This window comes from Capsicum annuum, chromosome 6 (genome assembly GCF_002878395.1).
Source record: "Capsicum annuum cultivar UCD-10X-F1 chromosome 6, UCD10Xv1.1, whole genome shotgun sequence".
Classification (NCBI taxonomy): Eukaryota; Viridiplantae; Streptophyta; class Magnoliopsida; order Solanales; family Solanaceae; genus Capsicum; species Capsicum annuum.
In genome coordinates, this window is record NC_061116.1 from 62,313,536 (window position 1) to 62,322,858 (window position 9,323).

The window sequence follows — 9,323 nt, forward strand, 5'->3', positions numbered from 1 at the left end:
TTACCCTACCTATGACTTGGAGTTGGTAGCCATAGTGTTTGTGTTGAAATTTTGGCATTATTACTTGTAAGAAGTGCCTTGCGATATTTTCTCAGACTATCGTAGTCTTCATTACTTCTTCAGATAGCAAGATCTTAATATAAGGCAGTGGAGTTGGCTTGAGTTTCTTATGGATTATGACATCACTATTGTACCATTCGAGCAAGTCTAATGTGGTTGTGTATGCCTTGAGTCAAAAGTTGACTAGTTTGGGGAGTTTAGCTCATCTCTTGACCCATGGGTGGCCTTTATCCTTAGAGGTATTGTCTTTAGGTAACTATTTAGTTAGGCTTGATATTTTGACACCCAGGTGTGTCTTAGCCTTTGTTGACGCTAGATTATTCTTCATGGAGTAAATTCATACTCACTAGTTTGATGGTGATAGTTTGAGGGTGATTGGTATAAGTTGTTGACTGGCGGAGCTAAGAAAGCCTGTCTTAATTCTAATAGAGTATTGAGGATTGGTGGCCGAGTTTGTGTGTTGAGAGCTAAAGATTGGGTGAGATTGATTTTAGAGGAGGCTCATTGCTCTAGATATTCTATCCATCTAGGTGTGACCAAGATGTATCATGATTTGAAGTAGATTTACTGATGACTTGGTATGAAGAAGGATGTAGTAGATAATTAGCTTGTTGCTTATGTTGTCAAAATGTAAAGGTCGAGCATCAGAGACTGAGTGTTTTTCTTTATAGATCACCCATTCTTGAGTGGAAATGAGAGCAGATAACTATGGACTTTGTGGTTGGTTTGTCTTGTACTTATCATGGTTCTGACTGTATATGGATTATTGTGGATCAGTTGACCAAATCATCCCATTTCATTCTTATTAAATTTTCCTTCAGTATTGAGAGGTTGACCTGTATCTATGTTTGTGAGATCATTCATCTTTATGGGGTACCGTGTCTATTATTTAAGATAGAGGCTCAGTATTTAATTCTAGCTTCTGAAGGTATTTTCAGGAGGAGTTGGGTACTCGGGTTGACCGTAGCATAACTTTCCACCCCCAGATTGATGGTCAGGTGGAGTGTACTATCCAGGTTTTTGAGGATATACTTCGTTCATATGTTGTGGATTTTATGGGTCAGTGGGAGTAACATTTCGCCTTGGTGAAGTTTGTTTATAATAATAGCTACCATTCAAATACCGAGATGGCCCCTTTTAAGGGATAGTATTAGAGGAGTTCTCGATATCTTATTGTTTGGTTTGGGATTTCAAAAGTTAGACCCTGTGGTACTGACTTGCTTGGTGAGTCTTTGGAAAGAGTTTGGGTGATTCAGGATAGACTTTGGGTAGCCTAGAGTAGGCAAAAAATTTATGCAGATCATAGGCTTTATGCCATAAAGTTTGGGATTGGTGATAGATTCTTTCTTCGTATGTCACCTATGACAGGTATGATGAGGATTGGGAAGAGGGGTAAGCTTAGCCCCGAGTATATTGGACATTTTGAGATTCTTCGGACAGTTAGGGAGGTTGCTGATTGATCTGAGGTGAAGTTATCCACCTTAGTGTTGTTGTTCTAGCTTATTTAGCCTTGTTTCGATGATAACTTGTGTTAATAATGATATATTTGAGCATCGAAGAGTTTAAGTATTTGATTAAAATGTTTAAAGTGTCTTTCAAACAAGTTTGTATTTACTTGGGTCACTTAGAGTTCAAACGAGAAAACTAGTATTACTAGCTTGAGCTAGGTGTTGTTCTAGTTGATCTCGATGGATTATAATGTGTATAATTAGTTCATAAGGTTATTATTGGGTAATTATGTGTGTAACAACTTGTTTATAGTGTTCAAATTTTAAGTGAATCAAGCCTAGAGTCAAACAAGGAGTGAAAGATCAAAAGGACAAAACTAGCATTCTTAGCTTAAGGTTCTAGTCGTTGTCTTTGATGTTGTGATGTTTTGAGCTCTAATACGTGGTATTTGATGCAATAGGATTCGTGGTGAATTTATTGAGATGATAAATGAAGGATATATAAGCTGTAAATCAAGCGGAAACACCACCACAAGGCTTAGGATGGAAGGACAAGTGCACAAAACAAGTTTAGAGTCGAATTGGACTTTCGAGTGTGTCCTCGCGATAGGCCCGTGGAGCGACCCCCATTCACAGGGACTGAACTCCATGGAGATACCCCCATTCCTAGGGACTGACCACCATGGCATGATCCTCATTCCTTGGGAATGGAAGGGGTGGTGTACACCTTATTCCCAATGGCCAAAATCGTCCTCCTATAAATAGGACACTTGAACACATTGAAAAATACCTTGGAGCGACTTTGAAGGTTGGAGAGGGGCTGGAAAATACTTCAATTAGGGTTTTTATATCTTTAATTTAGTTTTTTTATGGATTTTAATATGTATTCATTCATGGTGATTACGATTATGTCCATGAGTGGCTAAACGCCTCCTTTTCGGGGTTAAGGCCAAGAACATGATTACTAATGCTTTGAATTGGTTTGGTTTTGATTTCTTATTATATTTGGTTGTTTATTTATCCTTTTTATAACTATTTTAAGGATTTTTGACCCTTATAATACATCCATTATCCTCGAGAAGGGGAATAAGAGGATAGAATATGGGGGTAAATAGAGTAAGGTTCTTATTCTTTTATAAAATAAGGAATTCAAATTAACGTCTAGGATAGAGATATACCTAGAAGCCTTATTCAGTTCACTACAGGATGAAATATAAATATGTTTAGCTTAGTTTTCACATCCGCACTTAGTGATGTAGTTATAGGGCTAAGTCAGACAGGTGATTAGAGGCTCGAAATACCATGATCATAATATCAACCCCGTGAATCAGCAGCTAAGATAAGTAATCTAACCAATGAAGTTCAATATCTTAGTATGATTGTTCGTAGTTCTTTAATCCCGCATCTTCCTTTATTGATTATCCAAGCTCTTACTTTTTTCGCAGTGTTTACTTATTTTCAATTTACAACACAAACACTCTTTTGGTTACTTTTACACTACTTTAATCTCTATAGTTAAACTAAAGTTGGATAGTTTCTTTACACTAGTCTATGAGGGATCGATACTTGGCTTCTAAAGGCCCACTTTACTACTTGGTGAGACCACGTACACTTGCGTGTGGCTTGGGTGCAATAAGTTTTTAGCGTCGTTGTCGGGGACTTGTAAATTGTCAACTATTTTAGTTTTAGTTTTACTTCTTAGATTTCTTTGGTGCTTTACACTTAATCTTGGTATTAAATTTATAGGAAACTGGTTGACAGACTAGTAAGATGGAAAGGGATAGAGAATAGGTTAAACCAAGCCCCGAACTTGAGCAACACTTTTACCAATTATGGAGAGAAGCAAACCTTCTCCATCATATCTCTCATATTCAAGAGGAACAAGAAAATCCTGCTCTCATGGCTGAAGATTCACTAGCCTGCATGATAGTTCGCGAAGTGGCAATCCCACTTCCGACGAATTTAACCCCCCCTTTTAAAAAACTGGATGCTGGAGGTAACTTTGAGCTGAAACAGAACATGGTACAACTTTTGATCAGCAGTGGACAGTTTATGGGGCTTTCATATGAAGATCCACAAGTCCAACTATGGAACTTCTTAGAGATCAATGACTCATTCATCCCTACGGGTGTGTCAACTGACTATGTTAGGCTTACAGTTTCCCCTTTTCACTATTGGAGGAAGCGAAGAAGTGGTTAAACACTGAGCCAGCAAGTTCAATCACAACCTAGGCTGACTAATCCCAAAAATTCCTTATCCGATTTTTTTTCTTCTGGCAAGACTGTGAGATTGTGTAGTGAGATTGTGAGCTTTAAACAATAGCTAGATGAGAATTTATATCATTCATGGGAGAGGTTCAAAGATCTTCATTGGGATTTTCCACATCATCAGCAGACCAATGAGGTACTAGCTCACACTTTTGTTGAGGCACTTGATCACAACACGAAAATTTTGCTAGATTCAGCTACAGGTGGTCAAGTATTAGAATTAACGTATGGTGAGATATACACCTTGTTGAACTGAATTGCACAAGGGAATCTTGAGTGGCATGGTGACTCAAGAAGTGCTTCAAAGAAGGTTGCAGGTGTGTTGAAGGTGGACCAGTTTACTACTATTTTAAATCAGATTGCTGCACTACAGAATCAGTTAACTACTCAACTCAGCAATATGAAATTGGGGGTTTCACAACCTGTAGCAACAACTAATACAATTCATTAGACAAATACTTAGTGTGAGTTTTGTGGAAACAGTGATTATTATGAAACTACGTGTGGTGCAAATCCTGAGTTAGTGATGCTTATGGGAAATGTTCAAAGGCCAAATTATGGGAACAACTACAACCAAAAGTGGTAGATTCAGCCACCAATTTGTGTATTGAAAAACCAATAATAGCAGTTTCAATAGCAAAAGGTTCACGGGAATCATGCCACGACTCAAACTAGCATTATGGAGAGCAAATTATAGTTGTTCAAGCACAATTGGCAGCAGATATGAAGAGCCTGTAGATGGTTACATAGAACTTGGGATACAGATTAGTCAGATAGGAGAAGTACGAAATACCATGCCTCAAGGTGGTTTTCTAAGTAATACTGAATCTCCTAAACAAGTAATGGCAATCACTTTGAGGAATGGTAAAGAGTTGAATGAAGAACCTCCAAAGACAACTAAGGAGGTAGATGCAGAGTTGGTTCCTCAACAAGTAGATGACAAATTTACTAAAAATTAATGGAAGTATGAGTACTCAAAAGAAAAAGTTGTTGAACAAGTGAAGGAGAGACCACCACCACCTTTCCCGCAGAGGCTTAGAAAAGCAAAAAAGGGTGCATTCTTCAAGAAGTTCAAAGAGATTCACATTAATTTTCCTCTTTTAGATGTTTTACAGGGATTGCCTAAGTACGCTTAGTACTTAAAGGATGTGCTCACTAACAAATTTAAGTTGTAGTATGCGAGACAGTAGCTATAACACCCCAAATTTTTAGGCTAGACTTTGAACCATCGTTCCTACGTGTGTAAGCTCTAATCCCATGATTTTTATATGAATATGTGTTTCATGATCTTAATCCTAGTGTGTGAAGTGCTTAGGAGGTGAAAAATATTTGTAGAAATCACTTATACCAAAGTTGAGCTAAAAGTCCTTGATTCGGCCAAGTTTTGGTATTCGATTCTACAAGGGTCGACTTTAAATGTGTATAACTTTTAATATACATGGAATTTTTCATCTAAAGACACACAAAATTATAGATAATTGAGTCTGATTTCCAACGATACCAATTTTGACTTAATCTGATACCCGAGCAAAATGTTATGGCCATTTTTGTGAGAGAAAGTAAGGGTTCGCGATTTAGCCGTGGCGTGCTGGTCTCTCAACGCGATTTGGGGAATGATGTATTGCTCTTTCAATGTGATATAGGATGCGACATAGAGTTTATTCCCCCTTTGTTTCAGCTACTTAAGGGTCAAGGGTCACTTTAGTCCTTTTTCCTTAGCCCTAAACGTCCAAGGCACAAATTAAAGCACCCAAACGGGCATTATTTGTCCATCTTCTTCAAATAAACTCATGTAAAAACCCTCCATTTCCCAAGAACAATAATTCAAGATTCTTATCTCAATAACACAAGGATTTAAGTTTAGAATTCAAGATTTCTTCAAGAATCCAAGAGTTCAAGCTTTCAAGTTCAAGAAATCTTCAAGAAATATCAAGAATAGGGTTTCTTTGACAAGTTCATCATTCAAGTCCCAAGCTCCAAGATTTCTTCACAAGTCAAGAAACTTAATGTATGTGGGGTTCATGAGCAAGGATACCCTTTCATCCTTGTGCCCAAAACTAGTTTTAAAGTTGAATTTACATAAATTGCAATTAGGATTCATACCCAAATTATCTTGTTTTGAGTTTACGGATTTATAAAGAGATTGAAGCATTAAAGTACATAATTGTTCTCATTTATTTATGTCTTGACTTGAAGAATTCTCTTTTATTATTTGAATACCATAAGTATAATTTGAGACATTGATTAAAGATTTTCAATTAATTTCAAGCATGATATTGTGTTAGAAGTTATATGAAAGAAAGCATGAGATTCAAGTCTTTAAGTGCGTCAAGATTACATATGCTTATGTTTTGATTTATAAGATTCATATTATGATTTTGATTTCATTATCTTGACTAAAATTATTGAAGTATATCAAGAAGATTATTGAGCATGAAGTTTTGTTACGAATTCCTAATCATTTAAGAATATATATTATGAGCCCTAAGTACAAGTTTTGAGATTTCAAGAAGATGATGATCTTAAGATCCTTTGATAAGTATATGCCAAGATTTAAAACAAAGATTGATCTTTTGATCTTAAGATAAGATATGGAATCCACATTTGTTCATCCTAATTATGATTTAACGAAAGGCTATAAATCCTTATGCTATTTTAAGGTGGATTTTCTAAAGTATTAGCATATAAGTAACATGGGAGTTGTATTTAGCACCATGTTGGGTATGAGTCCGAGGTTGCATACCCCAGAACTAAGTGCCATCATAGGTTTAAGTCCCAATATGGGTTAATTATAGTGTCACTCAAGTTAAGGTTCTATTCTAATGGGGTAGAACATCTCTCCCTAACGTGGGTAAGACGTTAGACTCCATGATAGCTCACATGGTTTATGTCGGTTAGAAGAAACTCCCTAAGAAAGTATAAAAAGTAAAGCTTTTAGAAACTAAGTGTTATGGCTCACAAAGTTTATCTTTATTCTTCATTACTCATTTTTATGATTTTGCAGTCTTTGTTTTATTCAAGCTCAAGGCGAGTCATTTACACTTAGTATGCATTATTTGAAAGTTCATATGAATACTCGGTTATTGTTTTACTTATGCATTCACCCCCACATATTTAGTATATTCTAGAAGTACTGATCTACATATATGTCTATGTGCTACATTGTCTCATAATGTAGGTACCAGTTGTAGCCATACATCATAATCAGGCAGTGTGCAGCTTCCAGTCAGCAGGTGATGAGTCCTTTTAATTCGAGGGCTTGAGTCAATCATAGTTTGAGTAGCATCTTATTTTCTTTATTTAGTCGTATCGATTAGGGATAGTCGGGGGTCATGTCCCAGCTACTTATAGTCAATATTAGTAGAGGCTTCATAGACAGCCAGTAAAGCTGATGTATTTGATTCCACTTTTGTTTTGTATAACCAGAGTTGTAATTATTTTAAAATAATTTATGTAGAACATATTCAGCTAAAGATATTTCTTCTGCTATTACTTTAAGTTTTATGTATTTTAAATTAGTATCTCAAGCATCATGCTAGTACATGGGTTAGCTTCGGATCACTTGTGGTCCTAAGTACCATGTGATATCTAAGGGTAGTCTCGTGGAGTTATAGTAGCACTCACTGAGTAGTGTAGTTCTCTGGCGATGCAGAAGATTCCCAAACAGCTCAAGGATCCTGGGAGTTTCACGCTCCCTATTCAAATTGGCAACAGTGAGGTGGTCTACACACTTAGTGAATTGGGTCAAGTATCAACTTGATGCTTCTCTCCTTGTTTAACACCTTGGGCTTAGGGAAGTCGATATCGAGCTTAGTGATACTACAATTGGTAGACGGGACCCTAGCCCATCTTGAAGGAATTATAGAGGATGTTCTCATCAAGGTTAATAGGTTTATTATTCCTGATGATTTTATTATGTTAGATTTTCGTGCAGATGAGATAGTGCCAATCATCTTGGAACATCCTTTCTTGGCGATGGGAGGAGCATTGATAGATCTAAGAGAGTACACACTCACAATGAGGCTGGATGATAAATAGTCGGTTTTAAAAGTGTATAAATCACTCAACACACTATCCTACTACAAAGATTTTGCATGATTATAGTGATTGAAGGGGATAAGTGTGGGGTGTTGGATTTTAGTCCACCAAAGACCTCCTTAAAATTCTCATTAAGTGGTCTACGGGACAACCACCCCAGTCTAAAATGATGCAGATTGATGAGCCTGAAAAAGCTATTGTTGAGAGAGTTGTTAACCTCGAGAGTTCACACTCAAGAGATAAGAAACGAATAAGAAGATGGCCTCCGAGAATAAAGAAAAATGATTGGGTCGTGCCGCGACACTAAATTAGGTGCTGCTTTGGAGGCAACCCAAGTTAAGGTATGTTTTATTTTTAGTATTTTAGCTTTTAATTCACTAGTTTTTGTTTTTGTTGAGTCACAGGTTGATGGGAAGTCTGAATACCGGAAAACCTAAGCTAAGGAGCATGGCAAAGACTAAGTGTGGGGTCCTAGGACCCTCTTAATGTATAAAGATACTACTAGCTCATCCTAGTGGCCTCAGGGAGTATTTGTATCTCTACTTTTAAGTATACTTTGGGTACAAAGTAGATTTTTAAGTGTGGGGTGGGGAAATTCCCATTTGTAGGAGTAATTTAAAAAAAATTGTGCTAGGAATAAGTGGGATGTTCTTTTTGGCACTATATTTGACTGCATAATGCAAGTATTTTGGTTGTAAAAAGTATGTTGATTGTGTGAATTACTACTTTTGAAACTCCTAGGCTCATGATTATGACTCTTGTACTTGTTGGCATAATGTTGAGTTCATGTGATTGTTTGGTTGAGAGGCTATAATGATCCTTCTTAAGTCGAGCATGTGCCATGTGTATGTAAGGTTGTTGTATATTCCTTGGTGTATGTGATATCTAGAACTTGTCTGGGGTGTGTGCAAAGAGAAATAAAGTGTGTGGGTCTAGGAGATGATATAGGCATTTCTTTGATAGCCATGTTTATACCCTTTTTTCTGACCTACCCTTGTGCATAATCCAAGTTAACACCATTGAGCCTTTAGTTTATTTTCTTTGCCAGCCTTATATGTAGCATGTATCCCTTCTTTGATGGACTTTAATTTGATCCAAAGCTCCTAAGCGCTTTAATGTAAAATTAATTGAGTTAAGGAGTTTGAATTCAAGCAAGAGAAAGGTGAAAGTGAAGCCCCAAAGTAATAGTTATTGGTGTGTACAATTGATGCATTGTAGTTGGGAGCTAGAGAAACTTGTACTAAAAAAATTTCCATTTTTAGATCATTTGTGTTACAATGAACCTATTTTTGCCTTAGTCCTCCTTGGAAATTACGCACCTCAACTAAGGCAAATAACTTAAGATGAGGGTGGTTGCCATAGGGGTGTGTAACATAAAGTGGGTATGACAATGGGTAAAATTAAATCATGAATGAATAAAAAATACTCCCACCATAATGTATGTGAATAGGCTTAATAATATGGGGCAAAAAAAAGATAGAGGTAGATAAAAGTGGTGTAAATGGGTTGT

At 36.7% G+C, this 9,323-nt stretch overlaps 1 non-coding gene across 1 annotated transcript; it reads right to left on the reverse strand.

The window, feature by feature from the left end:
• Positions 1 to 3,794: 3,794 nt before the first annotated feature.
• On the reverse strand, positions 3,795 to 3,901 carry LOC124899890. The gene has a single exon (XR_007057453.1). It is a non-coding gene; the product is annotated as a small nucleolar RNA R71 (small nucleolar RNA).
• Between the last annotated feature and the right edge of the window lie 5,422 nt (positions 3,902 to 9,323).